The sequence below is a fragment of the Polypterus senegalus genome, chromosome 1 (assembly GCF_016835505.1).
Source record: "Polypterus senegalus isolate Bchr_013 chromosome 1, ASM1683550v1, whole genome shotgun sequence".
NCBI classification, from domain to species: domain Eukaryota; kingdom Metazoa; phylum Chordata; class Cladistia; order Polypteriformes; family Polypteridae; genus Polypterus; species Polypterus senegalus.
In genome coordinates, this window is record NC_053154.1 from 26,036,569 (window position 1) to 26,063,568 (window position 27,000).

Consider the following 27,000-nt stretch of genomic DNA (forward strand, 5'->3'; position numbering starts at 1 on the left):
ATATTCAGTGCACATGTAATATAATTACAACACATTTTGCCCAAATTGACATCAGGATACCAGCAAACTAACTGAATTACGTGTTGCATATAAAGTAAATTTTACATTTGAAGTCTTTCAACCAACATTATCCTAACATAATTATGATTTTTAAACTTTACTCTATATGTTGTTTGCTAATTATAAGCAAAGACACATTTAACAGCATAAAAGCTTGTGGAGAATGGCCAGCCGTTTATCCCGGCCAATACCCCCAAGCCGCCAGGTGGCGCCCTCCTTGCAGCATGGAGGTCCCCAGAAGACCAGCAGGGCATCATGGACAATGGAGTTTTTATGCTCAGCCCTGCTGGATGCCATGGGGGCCACTAGGGGACGCTGCAGAGAGGAGTAATGGATATTTTCCCTACTCCCCAGAAGCACACGTGGACAAGAGGAATGATGTGCTTCCGGGGTGAAGAAAAGAACTTGTACCTGACCCGGAAGTGATTGAGAGCCACATGGACTGGGGATTAGGAACACTTCTGGGTCAGGAGATATAAAAAGACTGTGGGAGCTCCCAGACGGCGAGCTGAGTTGGGAGGCAGGGTGGCTAAGCGTCTGGGAGAGGAGGATTGGTTTATTGATTATTGTGTATTTGTTTATTGAGTATTGAGTATTGTGGAGAGGATAGTGCTTTGTGCACCTAACTATTATAATAAATAATAATTATTTGGACTTTTACCTGGTGTCTGACGTGTGGTCTGAGGGTACAATGGTGCGAGCAAAACCCTAAATCTGTCACGAGCTATAATAAACATTGATGCTGCAAACATCTATTACATTATGAGGTCCTTTCTTAATTTAAACATTCAAAATTAATGAAACACAAAAGATACAGCACTGTACACAATAATACTTACAAGTAATACTTGCTTAAATGCTAACAACGGAACAAACGATTTCAAATCATCTCGATGAGTCACTTTACAAAGACCAGCTACTGCCAAGCTGAACTTCCCACCTAACTAAACGTCATTGCACTTGCACTTCTGCAAATAGCCCGAATTCATCCGGGACATTATGCAAATGAACAGCAGAGGTCTCCAAAATGCAGGGCTGGAGCAGCGGCTTTTAAATGAATGGAGATGACTTACCCTGCGGCCGCAGCTGGATGCGCTTTACCGAAGTGACTCAAAGGTTTGAACGTCGGTCCTCTCAGCAGGGTGACATTTGGGTAAGTGCGTGTCACTGTCAACAGCTTTGAAATAACTGCAGAACAATGGTAAAAAAAAATAACTAGCAATCCATTTTGCGAATGAACACATTTCACTTCAGTGTTGCGGGGATTTCGAGAATACTTAAAGAAAAACCTCTTCAAATAAATAAATTCATAAGTAAATAACATGTCACTGTTACAAGGCTTCTAATAAAACTTCAAATTATCATTTTATTTTTACCTTCTGCTGTGTCATATTCTGTGTTTCTCCCTGGATCATATTTATTTAATGTTTTATTGTTATTGTTACATTTGAATGATTATTTTTTCATGTCTTAATGTTACACAGGTATACATTGAAAATAAATTTTTGATTATTTCATTTGATATTTCCAGGGCTTCAGGGGGGCAGTTATGAGGCAAGATTAAAAGGGTCAGTTCATGCAAAAGATGATTAGGAGGAGACGTGATTGAAGTGTTTAAAATTATGACAGGAATTAATCCATTGGATCAAGACTGTTATTTTAAACTGACGAAAATAGTTGAAAACTTGTTATGCATAAATTTTGCACTAACATTTGGAAGTGTTTCTTCACACATAGAAACACCTGCACATGGAATAAGTCACCAGGTAGAGTGTTGGACAGCCAGAATTTATGGACTTTTAAAACTCGACTAGATGTTATTTTGGAAGAATGTATTGGACAGGGCTGGCAAGCTTTGTTGGACTGAATGGCCTGTTCTTGTCTAGATTATTTTAACACAATTTTGTAATTTAAAATATAACATCATACACCCTTTGAAGTACTACAAACAGATCTATATTTTGTATGTGCTACATAATTATTTAGTCAAGACTCATTTTTATGCAAGGTAAAAACACTCTATAAACATAAATTACAAGTATATGAGGTGTGGCAGAAAAGTAATGAGACTGATTTTTTATTTACCAAAGTTTTTATTTTTTTCAAACATCAATGTTATCCCCTTCAAAGTAGTTCCCTTGGGCAGCTACACACCGATGGAGACGTTGTTCCCACTGTTGGTAGCAGCGCTGGAAGTCTTTAACCGTATGGTCTTCAGCATGTCCGTTACACTCTTTTGGATGTTTTCTAAAGTCTCAAATGACGCCCTTTGAGGACATTTTTCAGTTTAGGAAAAAGGAAAAAGTCACACGGACTGAGGTCAGGTGAATAAGGGGGCTGGGGAACCACAGGAATGTGTTTTTTCGATTATCCTTCTGCTCAATTATGAGGTTTTTCGGCACCATTTTGGCACAGACCTTTCGCATGTGCAAATGTTCAGTCAAAATTTGATGAACAGTAAATCTGTTCAAATTTAATTGTTCACTCAACATTCTTAATGTTAAACGACGGTCTGATCTCACAAGAGTATTCACACGTTCGATGTTTTCATTGGTTTTCGCAGTTGAAGGCCTCCTTGAAAAACTTGAGCTCGGGATAAAGAATGTTCCCCATAGGCCTGTTTTAACTTTTCAAACGTCACACTTGCCGATTCTCCAAGCTTAACACAAAATTTAATGGCATAACGTTGCTCCAAATTCCGCTGTTCCATTTTGCGTGACGCACAACCAAAAACACAACTTTGCTAATAGCAGTCACAAAAATCACGTAGTTAACGGAAGGAGTTGAAACTCGCACTGAGCTATGGGAGGGTACTGATACACGGGCTCTATCAAGGACAACAGCGCAGCGTTGCCAGATAGCTTGCAGTGTTGAAAAAGTCTCATTACTTTTCTGCCACACCTATGAACATGATGATTTATAGTACATTGATGTTATATTTTATTTTTAATATTTAGAATAATTATACTATATAACCTCAACATATTGTGTTAATCAAGCAATGCTGTTCTTAGTATGGAACACAATTACATATTAGTAAGAGCAGTTACATGTAAAAAAAATAATAGCAAACATAAAGGCTAGATATGGCAGGCTTGTTATATGTCAGTCACCATGGATATTATTCCCAGAAACTAAAATTAGTATGTAATGTGAAACAAGTGTATTTAGTAGAGACAGTAAGTTGATTACAGTTAGATGATATTATTTCTCAGACTGATAACTTGGAGAATATACTTTACAGTAATCACTGGCTTTATTTTAACTTGAGGTATTAAGTGGCCTAAGAAAGAAATATGTTATTGTCTCTATGTCTTTGTGGATTTTCCTTGACATTACTGTATTTTGCTGTCACATCATGTGACAAAGGGCAGCACGGTGGAACAGTGGTAGTGCTGCTGCCTGACACTAAGGAGACCTGGGTGTTCATCTCAGGTCCCCCCTGCATGGAGATTGCATGTTCTCCCTGTGTTTGCATAGGTTTCCTCTAGTTGCCCTGGTCTCTGTACAAAGAAATGGAGGTTTTGATTAACTGACAATGCTGAAATGGCCCTTATTTGTGTTTTGTGTATGTTCACCCTGCGAAGGTCTAGCACCCTGCCTAGAGTTTCTTTCTGCATGGCACCCTGTGCTAGCCGGGTCAAGCAGCATTAAGTTGGTTAGAAAATGACAAGAGATTATGTGACACAGGTGTATTTATTATGTTAATCTCTAACCTTGCCCAATTTGTTTGTTTATGAAATACATCCTGGTGTTGACAAGTGTCTCATTTGGGTTTGGTTGCTGCCCTGCTTGCAATGCTGCAATGGCAGGCTCCTGAACTTTTGCTACTGAGACATTTTAAAATGGATAGATTGATCAATATTTTGTATTTTTAGCTGATCAGTTGGGCAGTATGGTAGCCCAGTGGGTAGTGTAACTGCTTTACAGATCAACCTGGGTTTGAGTACCTTACCTAATTGTTGTGCATGTGAAATTTGTATGTCCTCCCTGTGTGGAGGAGTTTTCCCCCTAATACTCAAAGGAATCCAGGTTAGGTTGACTGATGATTCCTAAAATAAATGAGTGACTCATGCGATGAACTGCCACCTTTTCCAGGATCTGGCCATTACAATACAATTTATTTTTGTATAGCCCAAAATCACACAAGAAGTGCCGCAATGGGCTTTAACACGCCCTGCCTCTTGACAGCCCCCCAGCCTGACTCTCTAAGAAAACAAGGAAAAACTCCCAAAAAACCCCAGTAGGGAAAAAACAGAAGAAACCTTGGGAAAGGTAGTTCAAAGAGAGACCCCTTTCCAGGTAGGTTGGGCGTGCAGTGGGTGTCAAAAAGAAGAGGCTCAATACAATACAATACAATATAGTACAATACAATACACAGAACAGAACAAATCCTCAATACAGTATACAAATAAAAACTTTAGAAGTACGTAGCAGAGTTTAATAGTAGATAATATCACATAATATGATTTGGATTCAATCCTTAATCAGAGTGAGTTTGAAATTGTATGAGGTGTTATGTTAGTTGTCAGAGAATTATCAGTAGGTTATACTAATAAATAAATAGACAAATACATAAACAAACAAAAAAACAAATACATTAATCACATTATTCTTAAAAGTAATAAAAAGATTATACAAACATTAGGGTAAAAAGGAGTTAATAAAAAGATCTTCACATTACTAACGTTTGTAATTATAATATACACGATTTTATCCAATAATTCCTGCACTGAAGATCCACATTCAGTTTATAAAAGTTTTATATAGTGCCTTTCATAGCAATTACAAACCATGTTACGAAGCAGTTACCATAACATAAATAATATATTTTAGAAAATCAAACAGATATACATAAACTGATAACTATATGTTTATAATACGGAAAATTTGAAAGTTTTATGATGAAGGAAACTATTAAATACTAGCCGACACCTGCCGCAGCATACGGTGGTGTAAGTGTAGCAACGGAAAATGGTGAGAAAGGAATTCAGAAATCACGAAGAAAAAAATACTTCTTGAAAGACGCAGTTGTGAACAGGTGTTTTTCTGGAGACGACATATAATGAGTCGAAAGATCTAACCCTAGAAAAAGCCACGTACAACCATAGTTGTGTTGCATGTATCTTGGGTTGATGATTCTGAGCATGGAATCTAGCTGGAGAAGTAAATTTTCGCTGCATGCAGTTTGCTTTATTTTGTAAGTGTACTTCAGTAGCTTGCGCTGTGTCAAAAACATACAACTGTCCATATCCTGGAGAGGCAGAAATGTTAGATTATGATGGTGAGATTTGGTGATAAATTTGCCAGTGTATTTTAAAACAGTATGGTCCTTGGCCAGGAGGTTGAGTTATCTGTGAACCCATGGAAGCAAACGCCTAGAGAAGAGTTGTATTCTCGAATGTGTTCGCGATAATTTTTATCTTCTGATGTCTGCTGTGCAAGAAGCTGTTGTAAAGACACAGGTGGCTCCCACAGAGGTGGTAAAGCTACTTTACAGTCGTGGCAGCACCTCGTGTGCTTGTTGGATGTATTACGCTCAACAGGCCAGTATAGTGCATGACAGTGTAGTGAACTTCTTATTGCATTTCTGGCACTCGTATGGTTGTTGGGAATAATGCCTTTTCTTGTGTTTAGCAAGTAAGGTTCGTGTTTGAATAGTTTTGTTGCAGAAATCACGCTGGAAGAATGTGTTACTGGAGTGGGAGTCAGGTAATTTTTCAGCGGAGTGAATTTTTGTGTGTTTGTGAAGATAGTTCTGCGTTGTGAAACATTTTGGGCACGTGTGACACAGAAACAATTTGTCGTTGCAGTGAATTTTCATGTGTTTGGCTAGGCTGTGTTTTGTTTTGAAAGGTTTACTACAAATGTCGCAGAGGAAGGTTGTACCAGTAGACGAGACTGTAGTGTTTTGTGGAAGAGAAGAATGAGGAAGAGGACGAATAGTAATTGAGAAATGCCATGTCGGCTGCGTGTGGGCGGGACCGGTTTTGAAGTGGAAGCAGGACAAACCAGAAGAGAAATCTATACTAATAAAAGGCAAAGCCCTCACTGACTGACTGACTGGCTGACTGACTCACTCACTCATCACGGATTCTCCAACTTCCTGTGTAAGTGGAAGGCTGAAATTGGGCAGGCTCATTTCTTTACAGCTTATTTACAAAAGTTAAGCAGATTTCATTTAGAAATTCTACACATAATGGTCATAACTGGAACCTACTTTCATCCATATATATACGGCCATAGCCTGCAGCTCAGTCACCGTGTGAGCCGGAGTTACGTCCTGCATCATCACGCCTCCCACGTAATTGAGTGCCTGCCCATATAAGGCCGTCCGTTAGCAGCAATCCAATAGACACGCAGCCACTCAATATTTGCAACTACACACTCAGTATACGAACAAGCCAGTTTCCCTTTCGGTTTGTACATATTCAGTCTCTTCCTGTGCATTTCCTGTGCAGCGAGCAAGAGAGAGAGAGAGAGCGAGAGAGGGCGACACATGCACACACACACTGGCAGCGCGAGAGAGAGACAGACGCACACACATAGTCAGCTTGAGCACACACACAGAGAGAGAGAGTGCGACACACACTGGCAGCGCGAGAGAGAGCAGGACGCATTAAGGTAGGAAGGCAGTTTAAGAATGCACTGGGCTTGATTTTGTTTTCACTTCTGTTTCCAGCTATTTGGTTCGTAACGTGCATTGTTGCAATGTTATTTTTCTTGGTGATTTATTAAATTATACATTTTTTCAAATGTTCATTTTTCCCCTGTGCTTAAAACTCATTAAAAAAGTGCTTTTAGCCAGCGGTTGGTAGCGCTATAGCACAAACTACTGCAGTGTTAGTTTTCTCTGTTGTTTAAGGTTTTCTCATTATTCAATGTTTTTACATTTTGTTTACTATTATGCTGTGCATTCTATGGTATAATTAACTATATTTGTGCTTAAAAACTAAAAAAAATATATATTTACATACAGTTCGTATTGTCTGAAACGGATTTATTGTATTTACATACAATCCTATGGGGAAAATTGCTTTGGTTCATGACCAAATTGGTTTACGACCAAAGTTTTGGAACGAATTATGGTTGTGAACCGAGGTTACATTGTACCAGGAATGCCTGTTAAACACAGATTCACGAGTAGCGATTTGGGTGGTGAGATGTCTATCAAGGTGATCACTGTAATATGTATATGTCATTGAAATGTATTATTATCAGGCATGGTTTAGGCACCTATGTCATCAGGAAGGCACCAGAAAAAGGGACCTCAAGGTTACTATTATGGAAATTAATTTAGAGCATGGATGCCGTAAATGTAAGAGCTGTAATAAATAAAGTTCCCCTGCATACCTTAAAAGAAAGTCTCGCCATCATTTCATTTTTCACAATTTGTGAAAACAAGACATGGTGTCAGAATAGAGGACAGTCATGGATTTTGTTGGAGTTCCCTCGCCACGATTTGACTGGGATTCTCTTAACTTGCTGGGAGAATGGAAAAAGTTCCGACAGCACGTGGAGCTGATGTTTTCTGGCCCGCTAAAAGGCAAAGACGAGAGTGAGAAATGTAGCTACCTACTCCTCTGGACTGGGGAAAAAGGAAGAGACATTTTTAACACATTGACTCTCACTCAGGAGGAAACCAAGGTAGTGAAACTTATTATGACCGCTTTGAGGCGTTTGTCGTGCCTAAGACGAATATGATATTCGCGAGATACAAGTTTAATGAGAAGATGCAGGGTATAAACGAGACTTTTGATCACTTTGTAACGGAGTTAATATTGCTGGTGAAGGACTGTGCTTATGCAAACGAAGATGAGATGGTCAGGTATAGACTAGTGTTTGGCACAAACTCAGCGAAAGTGCGACTTTTAAGTGCCGGGTCTGAGCTAACATTAAATAAAGCCGTGGACATCTCAAAATCGCACGAGATAGCACAAGCATAGCTGAGAACCTTCGATGCATGTACTCCGAGCGGCTCATGTGAACTGACTGTGAACGCAGTACGCAGACAAAAAGTAACAGCTCCAAAGAGCGCTGAACAAAAACGAATTACACAATTGAGAAGGCAGCAAAAGAATATGAAGAGAGTGACGCATAAAAGCATATTCATAAGTGCAGCTACTGCGGAAACAAAGCACAAGGTGGAAAAAGTCAATGTCCAACTAAAGGAAGACAGTGTAAGAATTGTGGTAAATTGAACTTCGCTAAAGTTTGCAGGACTGGGAAAGTTGAACCTGTGCATGCAGTGTGTGATGTCTCAGATAAAGAAGACGAGCTGTTTATTGATGCAGTAAGAAAGGAACAACCCTCTGACGCTGAACAAGCCTTTGTAGCTGGGCCGGTTCTAGACAGGCATATATGAGGGGGCAGACAGAAATGTGAAGGGGGCACATGGTGGCAACGGAGGAGGGAAAGGGGTGGGGTGGTGGTGGGAGTGGGGGTGCTCTGGATAAATGTTTTTGTCATGTCATTGGATTGCACTTTGTCAGGCCTCTACCCTAAGACCTGTCCAACTTGGGTGCCCCACCTGAAGGCTAAGCTTCTGCTGGTGTGGCTCTCAGGGTCACTGAGGCACGTAAACCCCCTGACCACGATAAGGTGGCAATCCCTCAGGAGGAAAACTAAAAAATAAAACAACAAAAAATAAAATAAAATATTCCTCATCAGATTATAACAACTAAAAACATGACATTTACCTTAATTGGATGGCCCATATCAAATATATTCGAACCCAACAATAACACTTCTCACTATTGCCAATATTAACAAAACTAAAAAGGGTAGGCCAAGTTATAATAAAAAAAATACAATTCACCAAGTCTTGAAAAATAAAACTGAAAAATAGAGTAAAAATAAAAATAAAGAATAAAATAAAATATCCATCCAGATCTTTACAACCAACAACATAAAATGTATCTTAATTGGATGGCCTAATTCTCAAATAAATTTGCAAAATAAGATAAGAATAAAATAAGACCTCTCAATATAGCCAATATTTACAAAACTAAAAAGGGTTGGCATAGTAATTAAAAAACAATTCACCATGTCTTTTCCTACAATTCTCAAACTAATTTGTAGAACACAACAGATTTAGAAGAGAACATTTGAACTTTTTCTTCTTTTTTGTTTTTTGTTTTATTCTATGCTTGTTTGTTTTGTAAGTAACTGAACTCTCTGTTTGTAACTCAGCAGCTCCGCTCTCCTTTCTCCTCAATCGCTCTACAACAACAGTCTCCTGTTTCCCTTTGCAAAAACTCTTCCAAATTCATCATATCCAAGTTATTTGTTATGGACTTCTCATGGGCCAAGATCACCAAATTCCTCTTTCTTTTATGTAACATGGTGTGACGATAGGGGTTAGGACCGTGACAAAGTGGAGAAGGAACTCTCACACGATGCTGAAGACACACCAATTACCAGGGCTGTTACATACAATTTATGCAACTCAGGAAAGGCTTCCTTGTACTCCTGCAGGAGTTTACACACAGTGGACAGGTCTGTTTCCTTTGAACATTTTTTGAGCAGCATCTGTTTTGCCACAAGAACTTCATTTTTCAGACTTACAACATCTGCTACAGTGCCAGCCATCACAGCCAGAGGGTGCAACAGGGGGGATCTAGAAATGCACTAGATTTGGGTGCAAGACTAGATATGGCTCTCATCAGGTCAATATTCTTGTGTGAAAATCTAGTTTCCATTTCTGAAATGGCCCTGTCAAGGATGTTGAGCAGGGATCTTTTCAGAGACTGATGGGGAAATGGTAGGGTCACCAGAGTCTGTATGGCCCAAAGTTGAGAGCACAACACTTTGACCCAGGTGTTTGCTCATTGTTCTCCTTCTCTTTGTTGGATGTGACTCATCCTCAGCAGGAGATGACACTCCCCAACAGTCATCCTCACAGATGTTTTTTAAGGAGTCCAGTGCTGCACTAACAACCTCAGAAGCACTGCACAGATCAACTGACTGAGACTGTAGAATAGCATTTGCTGGTTTCAAGACACCAAGCACCCGCACTGGGAACTTTCCAATCTCAAAGAAGTGATGCCTCTTAATTTGGCATAGCAGGCCTGATGCCTCGTGCACAGGTCAACTGCAGCGTCATCCTCCTCTGTCATCTCAGATAGGATACTAAGGATTTGTTCTTGATTGTCCACAGTGCACCTTGTCACCTCATAGTGGCTTGTCCATCTGATCTCAAGCAGCCTTTTTAGACAAGGTGCATCATGTTTATTGAGCACATAGTGGTGGTGAAAAAGTTGTAGAATGAACTAGATAGGCTAAAAAATTTATTTGCACACGGCTCACTCTGCATGGCATGCACAACCACTAAGTGCAGTTGGTGGTTGTAGCAGTGGATGTATGGGACATATCTGTCAAGCTCTTTTGGAGCAGAGCTTGTACACCACCTCTAACCCCACTCATCACAGAAGCCCCATCATAACACTGGCTAAGTATACTGTCAGCACTGTGGCCAGCATCAGAAAGGTGTAACAGGATCTCAGAGGTGATGTACTCTGCATCAAGTTGTTGCAAGTCAAGCAACCCAATAAGATGCTCCTCTGGCATGGAATTTCTGACAAACCGTATTATCACAGACAATTTTCCACATTGCACCTATCCCTGGTCCCATCACTTTTGAGGCAAAACCCTGCAGAATCAGCACTTTCATATTTTTCCTGACCTCTCCAAGCACCATGTCAGCCAGTGTTTGGATAATTTCATTTTGGATATCCTTAGATGTGTATTTTGCATTTTTGGGATACCCTTAGCAATGCTTGCTAGCTTCTCATCCTTCTTAAGGTATATTCCATCAGTTTTAGAAAAATACCTGAAGCAATGTCATCATCATTACCCACTGCATCATGTCTCAAGGTTTCTGCAGTCCCATGGAGCCCCAACTCATTTACACAGAGAAACCTTATAGCACTACCAATACTCTTGACATAGTAATGGTTTTTTTCAAGTTGTGTTTTACCAACCAACATTGAATCCACAGTCCCCTGTGGCCTCTCTGCTTTTATGCTCAGTCCAGATGGTTGAAGCATGCACATGGTTGTGGCTGGGCACATGCCTCTGTAGCCCCTTGTCTCGATCAAGTGCTGCTTTCCAGTTGTTAAAACCAGTTAAGGTAAAACTACATCCCTCTCATTAACAGTGCTGCCATATTTCGACAGGGAAACAGAAGCATGCATCCCACAACAGAGTACTCCAGCCATGGCTGTGTGCGGTACCAGGCAGGATTAAATGATCTTAATGTTGTACCACCAAATACACGTTTGAGGTAACTACCAGTATTGGCTGGGATGGTGTATTGCCATTTAAGTCACTGGGTAGCTGAGTGGGTTGCTTTGGGGCAGCAATTGTTGGCAGAGGTACAGGAGAAGCAGTGCCTGTTGATGCCACAGGAGTAGACATGCTAGCTGCTGTCTCTGATGTACCAGCAGCAGCATCATTGCTACTGCTATTGGTACAGGCAGGAGCAGCGCACACTTTTAAAAGCTTGGAAAAGGATGCATCTCACAGCATTAACTTTCCCTTTGTGGGCTGCTGGAAGCTGGGGTGGAAAGTGAATAAGCTTTACTAAAATCGCTGTGATTACATCAGTATATGAAACGAGAAAACTGTTGAGTGCAGAGTTGAAAGCTGGGGTGGGGCTTTGTGTCAGGGTCTGACAGACAGACACGGGTCCTCCAGTCGGCTCTATGTAGTGGTGGTGCTTGTGGGATCGAGAAAGAAACACTTCTCTACCAGACTGAAACTGTGAGAAGAACACTGGACTAGTCCCCCATTGACTGTACAAATATAGATGTATTTTTAAGTTGTTGTCAATTATCTCACGAGTCGCTGTGATTGATGACAGAGATTTGCTGCTTCCTCAAAGCCTCTTGCCGTTGCGCAGCTCATTTTGCTCTGCCCTGCCTACTGAGAAACCTGACACCGGGTCATTTGCATACTAACAGTGATTGGATGTTTAGCTGGGGGGAGGGTGAGTGGGGGATCTCTGCCGAGTTCTGTGTGAGCCTGCGGACAAAAAAAGCACGGAGGGAAAGAGCGAACAAGAGGTGAAACCTATCATCTCATTTGTGCCTTTTCCAGTGGATTTTTCAGCTACTGTAGTAAATCTTGTCCATATTCAGTTTGTGGGCAATCTATTATTTTCTTTCTAAACCTCTAAAAGTTTGATTTAAGGGGGCAGGACATTTATTTAAGGGGGCATTGCCCCCTCTTGCCCCAGCGTAGAGCCGGCCCCGCTTTGTAGACAAATCAATAGGAATGCAAGGTGTAAAGCTTAAGTTTAAATTAAGTTCATAGACACGCTGCCGCTAAATATTCGCAGGCAAATCCACAATTTAATACCGGGAATGCCTGTTAAACAGCTTAGATTTACAAGTACTGATTTGGGTAGTGAACACTTCGATGAATGAAACCTGTTATCTTTACAACGGTGACAAACACGGAATGTAACTTGAACACAACACATCCTCCAAATACGAACCTGATTGAAAGAAATAATGATAATTAAATCCTTGATGACAGCAACACTCATAACAGTCACAAAACAATTACATTGACAATCATGTTACGTTATTTTTAAAATATTTCATTTTCTTTTTCATAACTTCTTTAACACACTACTTCTCCGCTGCTAGTACAGTATACAATATAAGACAACGTTTCAGGAGGGTCTTCCATCTAGGGGGCGCTCCAACGGGCAATGACAGTCGTGAAGATGTCTTCCGAAGCACTATCCTCTGTGCCTGTTGACAAAGCGCTTTTAGATTACAGTACAAAGATTCTGGAATTTCTTATAAAACACAAAAAGCCGTGGATAAAAATGTTTTTAGGGCATATATCTGATAAAACAAAATTGTCTTAATCACTCCTGTTCATTATTAAACGAATAAAGTTTATTACAAAACAGTTTTCAAAATGCTTACGTAGGGCATATTTGTAAGTCATTAGCAAACAAAAGATATAATTAACTTAAAAAGTGTAAAACCAAATTCACTACCGTGTGAAGGATTGAAATATAGAAATATTCTGTACAAACTCGAAAAAAAATCAAACCAATCGGTGACGTGGACCACGAGTAATTAATATGTTACTTTGGCACCTTCAAGCAAAAGCAGTCGTGGTGATCGGTTGATCAGAAGTCTTAAGACTTTACAGGGCATTTTTTGGAATAACGCGATCGGCAATTTTGAAGGTTGTTGACATCTTCGATAATTATGTCTCAATTAATAATACCACGTCTTCTCCCACATGATTTTTAAAAACTTTTTTCGTGTTTTATGACCAAGACCACAGGCAGAACTTTTGTATCATTAGGACTACAAAATTGTAAATTAAAAAAAGAAAGAATCCGAAAAAATAGTCATTAAGACACGGAGCAGATTAGCATAAATGCAAATAAAGCAAATCCTCCTCTGAAAAATAGATTTAGTAATTTTTATGAAGCAAAAGAAAGAACGGGACAATGTAGCCCTACGGTGCATCTAAAGATAGAACTTTGTATCTCATTGCGATCGGTTTATTTTAAGTGGGTGAATGGCTCATCGCTTGTAAATTACAATGATCTATCTATCTAATATATTTATTTTCAAGTTATTTGGGAATGTGGATTTTTCTAAAACCGGAAGTTGTAAAATAAGCCCATGCCCTTCGCCTTAGGAAGAGTATTACTGCCACGACATAATAAAAAAAATATGCTCACTATCATGTGATAACGTGAAAATATTACATTATAACGTGAAAACATCACGTTAAAACGACAAATAGTATCACGTTAAAACGTGATACTATTTCACGTAATTACGTGATAAAGTTTCATGTTATAACGTGAAACTTTTTTGGTTATCCAGTGAGGAGTGCACGTCTGCAAATGAAACGGTCACCATCTCAGCTGCATTCAAGCTGGGCATGTTGTGACCCAAACCACGGTGAGGCATTTAATAAAGTTTCTAGACCCCCGTGGTGTTGAGCAAAGACGGAGGAATCGACTGATGCGACGCGTGTACATTAATCCTGGACCTAATTTTATGTGGCATGTTGACTCTTATGACAAACTAAAGCCGTTTGGAATATGTATAAATGGAGCGATTGATGGTTTTTCAAGGCTCATGATATGGCTTCATGCTTATTCAACAAACAGCGATCCCAAGATCATCGCTGGTTATTTTATAGCAGAAGTGGAAATGAGGATGGGGACAGCTGCCAGAATTCGTGCAGATCTGGGAACAGATAATGTCACACTGGCAGAGATGCAGAGATTCTTACGATGGAGTACTGGCCAGGACAGTAACTGTTACATTACTGGATCCAGTAATCACAATCAGCGAATCGAAAGCTGGTGGGCCTTTTTGAGATGACATCATGCGCAGTACTGGATGAATCGCTTCCAGGAACTGAATGACAATGAATGTTTTAGTTTGTTTTCTCCATTGTGTATTCATAAGATGAGGCATGAACCACATAGAAAACCACATCAAGAATTAAGACATTTCTCTTTTATTCTCTTTTCGTGAGAATTTTTCTTGTTCTCTTTTCATGAGAATATTAAAAAAAGTTATCTCTGAAACTATTTATAATTTTGTCATTTTAAATATTTTAGATGTTCACAAAACACAAAAATATTAATGTACAATGTTCATTTTCTCCCCAAATTAAAACAATATACTGTAAAAACAATACACATTGGAAGCACAAGATTTGACTAGTGATGAACAGGACACTGCACCACAAGGAATCTGCAGCTAGGTGGGGATTTAATAGTTGACCTCAGGATTCTGGTCCCATTTTGTTACAAGGAAGGCAGAATATAATTATAGATCATAATGAAAACAAACAAACAACAAAACCATCAGATTATATGTTTAAAGATTCTTGGTATTTCCCAAAATCAACAACTAACCAAGCCATTAGTTTTCATTATGAAGCCATGCCTTAACGCTCAAGAGCAATATGGGTCATTTGTAAGTCTTTATGTATGTATGCTCTCAGGAAGAGATACAGCTCTATGGCTTCATCTGGTGAGGTAGGTGACAGTAAGAAGTTCTCTGCCATTATAAGGCAACACAAGTCAAAAACTACCTCATCACAAGGGTAAGGCCCTCTCTGTTGGCATTCTTGTTTACAAGCCTCCACTGCTTCCTGTGAGACTTCTTTCAGGTGATCTTGTCCTCCAAACAGATGAGGGATGGTATGCATGAGAATTGGACGTCCCCTTGGAGCTACTGTAGAATTTGATCAAGTCGTGTAAATGAGCCGTTTCATTTGCAGACGTGCACTCCTCACTGGATAACCAAAAAAGTTTAACGTTATAACATGAAACTTTATCACGTAATTACGTGAAATAGTATCACGTTTTAACGTGATACTATTTGTCGTTTTAACGTGATGTTTTCACGTTATAATGTAATATTTTCACGTTATCACATGATACGATTTCTCGTTTTAACGTGATGTTTTCACGTTATAACGTGATAGTGAGCATATTTTTTTTATTATGTCGTGGCAGTAATACGCTTCCGTAGTACCACGTTCCGTATGCTATAATATTTCGCTTACTATAAACTTGTTGGTGGGACAAGGCAATTAGGGACTTCTGTGTTACTCCCATTTTTGAGCTGTATTAAAACGCATGCCATTGTAAAACATGAGCATCCCAGAGAAACACCCACGCAAACACTTTAATTACATACAGCGAAATGGGATTCGAAATCCTGAAGCCGTTAAGCTGCAGCGGTACCCACTACGCCTCCTTTGAACTACTCCTGAACTTAACTTTATATTTACTGTAAGTAGTTTCCTCCTTTTTCCAGTTAACTCTGTGAATCACATAGCGGCTATTCAAACCTCCCTCAATCCATGGGCGTACCCAAATTTCAAATACGTCACAAATAAGGCGCTTTGATTGGACATTAAACGTCGAATGGACGTGTTAAGTCTGCCAATCGCTAGAATGAACACACCCCTTGTGGGAGCGTTATGATGGGGACGCGCACTATATTGGTCGAATAAATGTGCACACAAATACACTTGTGCTGTCACTAACAACATTTCGACTCGTTTTCCGGAATTTTGAGTCCAGAAGCTGAAGAGTATTGGTTAAATTGTTTGAAAATCGTATTTTCGTAGGTAAGATACTGTGCTCATTTGTAAATAAAGTGTGGTCGAAGAAGTGCATTCACTTAAGTTTTCTTTCGAATAGATTATTCATACTTCTTTTTTCCAGCAGCAAACTTGTAATGTATTAATTAAATAATTTTTTAAATAACGTCGCATGAAATAGGTATGACAGAGACTGGACCTATCAAGTCACCCGAATTTGCAATTTATTTATACGGCTTTACGATTTAGTTCCGTAAATCTCTTTACATCTTGCCTGAAGAAGGGGCCTGTGTTGCCTCGAAAGCTTCCATAGGGCTGTTCCACGAAGCGAGCTTATAAAATCAAGGATTATTTGTAATAGCCTCGCTTGAGTTAGCCTAACAGTTCACTTCATGCTCATTGAGTTCCACGAACAAAATTCAGGTGTATTTAATCTCCGCTAATTCAAGCCAAGCTTGATAAGCGAGGCTCGTGCGCGTCCACGCGATATAAAAGGCAGCCTTGTTGATCGATGCTGGATAAGTAAGAATGGAAACTAAGGAAAGAGCTGCTTTTTTCCCCGCAGGCGGAGCAAGAATTATTATTACAAGCCTATGAGGACTACAAAGCTATAATAACTAGAAAGGGGAACACGAGCTGTATTATCAAAGCTCGTGAGGCTGCATGGCAGAAAATAGCTGGCAAGTTAAATGCGTAAGAACATGATTTTAGTAACTTTTGTGTTAAGGATGTCAAACTATTTAACAACTAAATGAGAACAGTTTCAAGCTTTCAAAATGTATAGACATTAAAATTTCCTTTTACATATGCATTTTGTTACCAGTTGTAAGGTACTTTAAGGTTATTTTAACACATTGATAAACAGGACAGCATGTTAAATATATGGGTTCATCTTGGATAAAAAGTGATATATAATTGTAATTATTAATATAATAATAATGCTTGGTTTCAGGAGCAACATGAGTGGAACGAAAAGGTTCTGGCAGCAAGTGAAGAATGCGTCATTATTGGCATACGCTCCTGCTGCAGTATTGCCACATTATGCAAAACTGCACAGGCTACTACAATGTCACACGCTCTGTCTGGTGTAACTCTGAGATGTCGCAGGCAGTTAAACCTGGATTTTAACTGTCCAAATGTCATTTCAATGCGTGCCCTTGTCTTACAATGGGCATGGTTGAAATGTCTTTCTGCTTGTGTTGCAGGATCTGTATATGGTGTGAGAAGAAACGGTAGACATGGGTATCCTCTGTCACCAAGCAGCACACCAGGAAAAATTCCTATAATGGAAAGTAGACACATTAGACTGTAGTATAATAAACTGTAGTATATTTGTGAATAACTACACTTTCACCTCTTGTATATAAATGTGAGATATTATCAGTACTTACCTGTACATTAATACTGTGATATGATTTGCGGTTTATGTAATCAGGCTCTGTTGGACCTGCTGGAGCCTTTATCCTCACGTGTTTACAGTCAATGGCTCCAATGACGTTAGGAAAGCCTGACAAATTAAATTCAGTTACTTATCAGGTAATGATTTATGTGCTGTAAATGAGTAGATGTTTAAAGATTAAGCACCATTAATTCCAAAGAAAGTTTCCTTAATGGCAAGAATTCCTCGGTGGCCAGGAAAGGTAATGAATATATTTAAAAAGGACTTTAATGCAACGCAAACCTTCCTGATTTCACGGCACACTGTAGCTTTGCTTAAATGTTCAGCATCCCCCACACTGTACAGAAATGAACCACTGGCAAAATAACGCAAAGCGATACACAAAGACTGTGCAACCGTAAGGGCTTTAGAGCGACGTGTGTTTTTAGAAATGTAAGGTTCCAATAACTGACACAAATATGCAATACTGTGTCTACTAAATCTGTAGCGCTCGTATTAATAATCATCCGCAAAATGCAACGGATCTATCCTGGGCCGAAGTATCTGTGGAACCTGTTGCCTTAAAGCTCTACGAATGAGCCTCGCTCCCTCATCAACTGGATTATGAATAAATGGGCACGCCATGGTTATTCATGTAAAAGCCTTCAATGCACTCCTTGTCATTTTATACTTTCTAAGTAATTAGAATCGCCTGCATGCAATCTGTAATAATTTTATATTGGAGGGTCGATGTGTGCGAAAGAGGGAGTGAACAGCAGCAGAATAATCCCAGCCCCGCAGAATGTCGCGCTGTGACATCACATGGTTTGTCCATTCCTATTCATCAAGCTAAACTAAGCTTCACAACTAACCTGCCACGGAGCAGGCTTGTCCAAGAGCATATGTTGGCATAGTAATTAAGCGGAGCTTCAGGTTAGCCTCGTTCGTGGAACCGAATTTCGAGAAATTAAGGCGGGATTATCGAAATAAACCTGGATTTTGAGGTTAGCTCGCTTCGTGGAACAGCCCTCATATTGTAATCCTTTTAGTTAGCAAATAAAAGGTTTCATTTTGCTTGGCCTTTCTCTACTTTGAAGATGTTAGAAAGCAATATACACGCTTGTTACAGTTCGTAGATTGCAAAACCTAACAACTTAGTTACACAAACAAAAGAGTAATAGAAACTTTAAAAAGAGAGAAAGTCAAACAAGGGTGTATATTTCATTGTAAATTTAAAATACTTACTTGGAGGTCTGATTAAACAAAAAGGAATGTTGCACCTCTACGGGAAGGTTATTCCATAGTGAGTGCTTTATTAACCAATGCCGTACGTAATTCCAGTTATGGCTTTCTTTAATCATGGGGCTACCAGATATCATTTTTCTTGAAATCGAAACATTTGGAAGGGGTTTTAGCAGCGGTTTTCAAACTTCTTTAGAATTTCTTGCGTGGCGGTCCCTTTAAAATTGTTCGATGGCTCGCGGATCCTTTTATTAAAAAATTAAAAATCAATATTATTTCAAGAAAATTGGGGGCGCCAAATACCCACTGTGCGGCAATGCATAGGTACAGGCTGCTGTGAATGAAACATTTTTTGACAAACAATTATGTATTCAGAAAATATTACGTACATTTTAGTTATTAAATTTAAGTTCAAATTTTAATGGGATGGATGCATCTGCTTTGCCTTAACCAGTTCTTCTATGTTTGGCTTTGTTTTGGCCAGTGCAACTCTCATATCATTTGTCACGTCTAATCTGTTTCGAGATTTTTTTGATAGTAAATAGTGTGGAAAAAGTCGTCTCCCGAATGGAATCGGCACTCATAGAGCCATCGTTGCAACATAGGGATAGGACTGTGCCATTTCAAGCCAAAAATCACTACAACACATGTCACGGAAAACATGTTTTGGACCCCCATCATTTATCAAATCAATAAACTGTTCTTGAATTAAATTGTCCTTCGAAGGCAGATCACTAATGGAGAGTCCAAACGGGTTATTGATAAATCGTTGGTATTTTTCAAATTCTTGTAGTTCAGGAAAATAGTGAGAAATTTATTCACTAAGAATTGATACATGCTGTTTCATCACCCCAAGGATATCGTCGTCAATGTTAAGCTCATTTTCATCAATATATGTGTTCAGCTGTGGAAATGGGGCAGAGTTCTTATTCTCTAACTTTCCATGCCATAGTTCGAGCTTCATTTTGAAAGCTGTCAGTTTTTCGTGACAATGGAGCACTGTGATATCTTTTCCTTGCAGCGCCAGGTTGATAGAATTCACAGATTCAAATATGTCGATCAAAAATGACAGGGATATAAGAAAACGGACATCGGAGAATTTTGCGCGCATGTCTGGTTTGGCATCTTGCAAAAAGTACTGAATTTCTTCACATAGTATGAAAACACTCTTTAAACCTTTCCCTTTGGAAAGCCACCTCACGTCTGAGTGCAACAAGAGTGTTTCAAATTCTGAATCGCTTTCTTTGCATAACTCAGAAAACAAACGAGAGTTAAGTGCGTTCGATTTAAAGAAGTGTACTGCTGTAATCACTTGATTGAGAACATTTTTCAACTCATCATGCATGGTTTTCACCATTAAGGCTTGGCGATGAATAATACAGTGTGTACCAATAATATCTGGGGATTTTTGCTTAACTAAAGTTTGAAACCCAGAACGGCAAGCAAACATAGTTGGAACCCCGTCAGTACACACGCCAATGTTCTCATTTGATACCATGTGCATCAATGAATCTGTCCACATTATCAAATATTTCTTTTGCAGTTGTTCTGGTGCTGAGAGTTTCACAGAACAAAAAATCATCTTCCAGGTGTTTCTCATGTACATATCGTACGTACATGCAAAGTTGTGCTGAGTTGCCGACATCTGTCGTTTCATCAAGCAGAAAGTTGAAAATTGAATTCTGAATGTTTGACACCGACTGCAACAGTATGATATCAGACATCTCCGCTATTCACCCTCCTTATCGTTTGACAGGGAAACATGCTTTATAGCTTCTCAAGTTCAGAGCTTCCCACAGGCCCAGCCTTAGGCATAGGCGAAGTAGGCGACCGCCTAGGGCCCCGGATCGACGGCGGCCAGGCCCCTGGCCCACCCCTCCTCTCGCATGTTTAAATCACGTGGGCCAGCAGGGGCGTGTCCGCGTGGGCGGCTGTCTATAAAAGCGGAGCAGTTTGAGTCGGGTCGAACGGGCTAAAAGGGGACGCAGGGTGATGACCTCGTAACATTACAAGAAAACGTCTCCTTGGTCTAATTTTCGCGCATTTCGCAGAGCTTCCAGGGGGCCCCTGGACCCCCCTTTCGCCTAGGGCCCCATAATACCTAAGACCGGGCCTGCTTCCCAGCACATTCGATATGATATCTTTGCAGCAAGGCAATATCAACTTTTCTCCGATACTGTGGGTTTTTTTGGCGAGAGCTTTTTTCCTTGAGACCCGCTCTGCGAAAAGATTCCTGTGTCATCAATCCTGGAGTTGTGCAGTCGTTCAGATTGGCGTTTAAAGAAGTCGACATCTTTGTTTATTGAGCTGGGATGCTTCGTTTCGAAGTGTCTCTTTAACTTGCTGGGTTTTAGAGAAGTGGATGCCAACACCTCAGAACATAAAACACACTGTGGTTTCTCTTCCCCCATCGACTTTATTACAGTAAAACCAAATTTCAAATATGAAATGTCATATCTCATTATCTTTTTTGAAGGCATTATTAATCTGAAAAAAAATGATAAAAAATAAAATTTTAATTATAAATTATTAATTTATAAAAAACTTTAACATGTTCCAAGTGCTGGATATGGAATTATTTTCAATAAATTTACGGTGGTAAAATATCTATTAAACAGTGGCATGCGGTGACTTTTCTCATAGCGGACTAGGTTCAAAGACACCTTTTTTTTTAACCAAGGGTCAAAATTTCTAGAAATTGAATAAGCATAGGGCTATACGTATTTTAAGAAAATAAATAAATACCTGTTTTTCCAAACAATTATTGCAGATAGGTGTAAATGAGAATTTTCGTGGCACACCAAATTCACAAAATATCACAAAATCCACCGTAATGCCAAACTTCTTTTTCCATGTGGAACCGACCGTAAGGCCAACAATATAGTTTGTTTGTTGATTTGCATGCAGTTAACCATTTTGTAGAATCAAAATAGTCCATTTTGAAATTACGATTGTAAGACTTCATTTTTGTCTTAATAAAAATGCTTGGAGTCGGCCTACCGTTAGTAATAATTTCTTGTTTTTCTTGAAAACTGAGACATCCAAATGATAAAATGAATAATTGGTTGAGAATAAAACACTGAGACGGCTGATCTCAGTGGCGGAACAACACATTTTTGGCCCCCAGTAAAATATAATTTCGGGTCCCCAGGAGAAAACAACTTCTATTTAGTAGTATTTTTTTTTTTACAATATAACAATAATTCCATAAGAAATAGAAAATAATCGCACACAAAAAAGTTATATAGAATATCTTCTAAATACAATTGTAATAAATAACTATATACTTTTTTTTCAACAATGATTTATTTTCATTGAAATAATTCAATGAAAAAACTAGATGATACTGCATATCTTCGTTAAAATATTCTATACGAGTGAAAACAAATCCCATTCTCAACATATAGAAGTAATGTAACGAATAATAATTTTACATATTTGATAAACAAAGAGATTAAAAATATACGACAAAGCAAAAAAAATTTCAAACTTACTGAAGGGATGCGCTGATGGACAGTTGTTGATCCCTTGCTTTGATGGTTGAGAGTCACTGCGTTGATGTTACAGGGCTGCGCTGATGGATGGTTGAGAGTTGATGTGTTGATGTTTTCTTCTGTCCATACTGCTGGAGCTTCCAAGGAGGACTCTGCTTGTTCTGCCTTTCTGGTCCAGTATTTATACTCATTTGAGCGATGCGTGACGAATTTCGTGGCACGTGTTAATTTTTGTAATTTGTGTTATTTTTGACCTTCTTTCACCCTCCGACGATTTCATTTGGGGGTGTGTCAGCGCGCAGATATGCATCGAGCTGAGTTTTGAGGGCCTCTCGTCTATGTCATAGCTTGTCGGTTCAGTTTTAGGCGCTCATGTGTGGTTTGACCTCACGACCTTTGCTTGTCACAGCTGTTTTTGGACCCTCGTGTTGCTGTCACAGCTGATTTTAGATGGCGCGTGGCACTGTCCTTTCGTCCTTCCTTCCTCTCAGCTGATTTTGGATGGCGCGTAACCTCCAAGTCATCGATCCAAATCAAGGGCCTCTCGCCACGCGTTGGTCTCGCTCATGTTAACTGAGACCCCTCGTCATTTGGACGGTTTTTATATTGTTTTACATTGTTGCTCAACGTTTACTTTGTTGCTCAATGTCTACTTTGTTGCGTTCTGTATTTTACTGCCACATTACCAAGGTATTTAGTATTTAGAAATTGTCAAAAACCTTGTATTACTCCGGTGAATGCAAATCAGCAACTAGCTAAACTTTAACAACTAACTAAAGAAGAAGACCATTTAAAAAAACATTTTAAACACTGGAACTTATTTCCTTGCTAGATTTGCTTTTGAATTGGGTATGTTCATACAGTATATTCTTTCGCATTGTGAGTAGATTCTTGAAATAACGAAAATGAAACACATATTGATATTTTAATCCATAATTTTTATTATATAACTATATTGTCGCCATTTTATAGCTGATTTGTTAATTCCATCTGTGTGGTGGGATTCTGACTTGATGCAATGGATGTGGAAACTTATTTTTTACCTCTTCTAGTTTTTTTTTATATTTTATCCTTAAAAACGTTTCTGAAGTCAACAAAATAAAGGTGAGGTAGGAATTCCGTCAAGTCTTTAATTTTTTTGGATTGCGCTGTGCTATCTAGCGTTATCGTGATGGAGGAGGACATAATTTAATATTCGACATTCTTTATTCGTCGTCGTTTTTTAATTAAGCATGGTAAAATATTTCAAATATATAACACCATACTTATCCCATGTGAGAGTATCCCAGAGAGTAACTTCTTCAGAAAAAAAAGACTGCTTGTACAGGCATTTTAACCTTGTCTATCTTTCTCTTCTTATATTGTGGTACAGTATTCATTTTTCATTCCGTATCACAATAAAATTCAGAAGTATGTTGCATTCAAGTCATGTCAATAAATAAGTACGGGTGTTTACTCTCAGTGGGCGATTGTTTTCCTAGAGTTCGGGAACTGTGAAGTTCCTAAGCTTAAGTATTTTTCCTATTTCTTTTTAGCAACAAAACACTATTTCACAAGAAGAATTTGGATCTTATCTAATTCTATCCACTATTAGATGTCGTTCTGCTTCAATGAGACCTTAAAATTATATTCAAATCGAAATCAATGGAATGACCAGATCATCAAGACTCTTTTCTTCATTGTCGATTTTTTAAACTGCCTCTTAGCAATCGCTTTATTTTGAATTGTCTCATTATGAACACTATTACTTCATTTGCGTTGAGCGGGCAATTTCACCACTTAAAAACACAAAAAGTGTAAAATATGTTGTTTGTTGATTATCTGTATCCACCTTTAGCGCTGTTATTTGCTTCTAAAATATACGAAAACTGTTCGAGTGTTTTGATTTTACGAAAGAATCGATAATTTCTGATTATGATAAAAATAATAAGAGCTGGTTTGTGCCAAGCGATAACGGTGGAAAAACAATGCGGCGGCAGCGAATAACGGAACAGCGGATTAGTGGTCGGGTCTAGGTGGTGGGAGTAATGACGGAGCTGAGTCGCTTACTTCCCCTTGGATGGTAAAGGTTAATAATTATAAAAATATAAATAGTATAAATATGCAATCATTTCTCACGGCCCCACGGAAACCGCTAAGGGACCGTGGACCCCAGTTTGAGAACCACTGGGTTATAGGGAATTTAGGGAAGTTCTGATCTGATTTTTGGAACTGATATCGATTTTATGTTCCTGAATTGGCCATTTCCAATACCACTTCCCAATAAGGAGATCATGGGTTTGTGTCCCAGGTTATCCCTGTGTGGAAGCACTTTGAATAGTGAGTAGTGCTACAGTGTTAGAATGTCTTGGTATATCGAAATGACTGATAAACAGACCTTTGCATTTCTAAAAATAATTCTGACAAGCTTTCGGTATAATTAAGTGCTTAGGAAAGAAATTGAAAATTTTGTCTCATATACAGTGCATTCGTCAAACATTGTGGAAGATGATTTCTACTGTGCTTTCTACTGTACTGTGCTGTGTGTGCTTATGTCAAGCATCCCAGAATGCTGCTCAAGCTCCGTGTCTTGGCTGGGTTATTCCATTAAGATTTACCCAGTTTTGAAAAGAGTTTTGATGTATAGTATTCAAAAAATTAATTTGCCCATGGATCTGTATGACTGATGGCCAAAAATAAATTCTTACATTTTTTACTCCTATCCTGCCAGCCTTATTCAAATAAGTAGTTCAAAAGCCTTTGTGAGATGTCAAATATGTCCTAAACTAATAAAGATATTTAACTGCAATATGTTATTGCACAGTGGTGGTTGGTGCACAGAGGTTATAGTTTTTGGTCCTGGGGGCACCAGTGGGTCTTTTTCTACTTCTGCTCCTGTGGATTTAGATCCCCTTGCACAATATGGTACGCCTGTCATTACAAATTTGGGTTTTAGGATAGATGAGAATTTTAGACTGGACGGTCAGATCAGTGCGGTGGTGAAATCTGTTTTTTTTTCAGCTAAGACGTTTGGCGAAGATAAAAAACATTCTTTCCAAAGATCAATTTATAACAGTAATCCACGCCTTCATTACAACCCGATTGGATTATTGTAATTCGTTGTATGTTGGTGTTCGCCAGTCCACCCTGTCTCGGCTGCAGCTGGTGCAAAATGCTGCTGCACGCCTTTTAACTGGCACGCGAAAGAATGAGCACATCACGCCTATATTCTCCTCACTGCACTGGCTGCCTGTTCAGTTTAGAGTTCATTTTAAGATTCTTTTATTTGTTTTTAAGTCCTTAAATGGGCTTGCTCCGCCCTACCTCGCTGAGCTGCTGCATATGCACTCTCCTTCCCGCTCACTCAGATCAGCTGGTCAGCTGCTTCTGGATGTTCCTAGGACTCAGCGAAAGCTCAGGGGGGATATGGCTTTTTCCGTTGTGGCTCCAAGGCTCTGGAATTCACTGCCGATCCACATTAGACAGGCCTCCTCGCTGCCCATTTTTAAGTCTGCTCTTAAGACCTATCTTTTTGGTTTGGCGTTTGATCCTGTGTGAGCAGTTGATGTTACTCTGTGTTAACTCTGTTTAGTTGTTTTTACTATGTTTTAATTTGTTTTATTTGATTGTATTTTATCTACTTATTTATTAGTTTGTTTTGTTTAAAATTTATTTTAGCCTATGTTCAGCACTTTGGTCAGCGGCTGTTGTAAGTAAAGTGCTTTATAAATAAAGTTGACTTGACTTGACTTGACTAGTGGTGCATTGGTAGCGCTGCTGCCTTGCAGTTAGGAGACCCGGGTTCGCTATCTGGGTCCTCCTTGTGTGGAGTTTGCATGTTCTCCCCATGTCTGCTTGGGTTTCCTCCCACAGTCCAAAGACATACAGGTTAGGTGCATTGGAGATTCTAAATTGTCCCTTGGTGTGAGTGTGTGTGTGGGCTGGCGCCCTGCCCGGGGTTTGTTTCCTGCCTTGCGCCCTGTGTTGGCCGGGATTGGCTCCAGCAGACCCCTGTGACCCTGTAGTTAGGATATAGCGGGTTGGATGGATGGATGTCATTTAAGCATAAATCAAAAACTGTACCATATATTCTGAAATAAATAATATTCTTTTTTTATACCTCCTCAAAATTGATAACCAGATTTTTTTTAAGGCTAAGATTGCTTTTTAATATGTGATGACTATAAAAAATGTATATGTAAAACTGTTTGAATTGTAATGTGTATGAGGGGGAATCCAGAAATTCCTGTTTTTGGTCTGTGGTTTGGGGCACATTGGGGATCCCCTTGTGGATACATTATCTATATGAAATGCTAAGGTCTGTCTGTCTGTCAGTCACATGATTACTTGAGAAGTAATGGGTCTAAAACCTTGATCTTGGTCTTAACCAAAAATGTATTACCTTGTCATGTTAGGTATAAACAACCTGGTGGCCATGACCTGTGGTTGTGTATTTACAGTAATGTGACAGAGAAACCAGGTGATAACCACTATAGTGACAGAAAGGAAAAGAGTAGCAACAACATCTGCTGAGCTTTAAGCCCATAGCAGATGGCGATTAAGTGATGAAGAATAAGAAAGAATTGGAAGACAAGATGCTGAAAAACATAGCAAGCAAGAAGTAATCTTCAATATAAAATTTTATGTAACAGCAAGCTGGTGGTCATAAAGGACAACAAAGTGACCCGTGGTCACGTATTTTTTGCAAAGTGATTCCAAAACCAAGTGACAGCT